Source organism: Thunnus maccoyii, chromosome 3 (assembly GCF_910596095.1).
Source record: "Thunnus maccoyii chromosome 3, fThuMac1.1, whole genome shotgun sequence".
NCBI lineage: Eukaryota > Metazoa > Chordata > Actinopteri > Scombriformes > Scombridae > Thunnus > Thunnus maccoyii.
Genome location: NC_056535.1, coordinates 33,058,135 through 33,059,364, shown reverse-complemented (window position 1 = coordinate 33,059,364; position 1,230 = coordinate 33,058,135).

The following is a 1,230-nucleotide window of genomic DNA, read 5'->3' as shown; positions in this document are numbered from 1 at the left end:
GATGTTTATCTTGAATCATGAAGCCACTGGGATTTGAAAACCTGACTTTGGCGACTCCTGGTGGTAGAACCAAAAAATACACCGTGGCAGGCTGCAGAGTTGCTGTTACACTGTAAAACTAAAAGTACAACAAAAAAATTATTTTATAAATTTATACTAACTTAGATTTTAGCAGCAGAGGCCTTTCAGAATCTCTACAGAAATGACCACAAAACACTCTGTGTGAATAAAATTACACATTCAATAAGATTAATTGAACAACTCTGTGATCTATTGATTAATCCAGAAAGTCTGTTTACCAGCATGATGAGACAGTGGATGTTTTGTTGATACGGTTCTTATTCAGACTGTTCGGGGATTGTTTCAGTGTCTGACATGATGGGAACTTTTCTCTTTGTCTGATCAACAGGCTGTGAGGCCTCGTCTGAAGTGAAGGGATGTGAAGGAGGATGGGTTGAACTCACCTGCAAATACCCAAGAGCAGATCAGGAATATCAAAAGATAGAGGTTATTAAACCCAGAGGAAAAAACATACAAAGCACTAAAAAGGATGTGTGGGAAGAGAAGAGCAGATTTTCCCTGTACCATGATACAAGAAATAAAAACCTCAGGATGGCCATTAAACAACTTAAAAGTGATGACTCTGGGGAGTACCAGTGTAAATTTTACCAAAGACCTCACTCATCTCCAGAAACCCAGAAACTGGAACTGAAAGTTGGTAAGAGATGCTGCATCTGTATCAAAGACAGAGTGAAGTTTAACAAAACATCACTAAGAAAACATGAAGAAAACTAACGAAAATGTAACAACACAACACACAGGCATCAGGCATTGAAAGACATTTCAGAAATGTATCTGTATTTTGGTTTCACATTATAATTACAGTATATCTATCCCATTGGGGTGGAAATCTTTGGGAATCTCACAATTTGATTCTGATTCCAACCAATTCTTGATTCAATAAATAGAAAGAGAGGGAATATTTTTAGCTCTTCTGATGCTTCCTTCAACACACTGTGTGCCATTCACTGGTGTCCTGTGTCCACTGAACTTTAATATGAAACATAACTTTAAACTAAAAGGTCTTGATGAAGGTCACGTCTGACAAACAAAAGTGTGTGAAAGTTTGCAGCTTTTTGATTTAAAAAAGTGAACTGCATTAATTTGGAAGCATCTTAGTCTTCTTCAGTATAATAATAATGGAATGAATACTTATTTTAAGAACTGGGA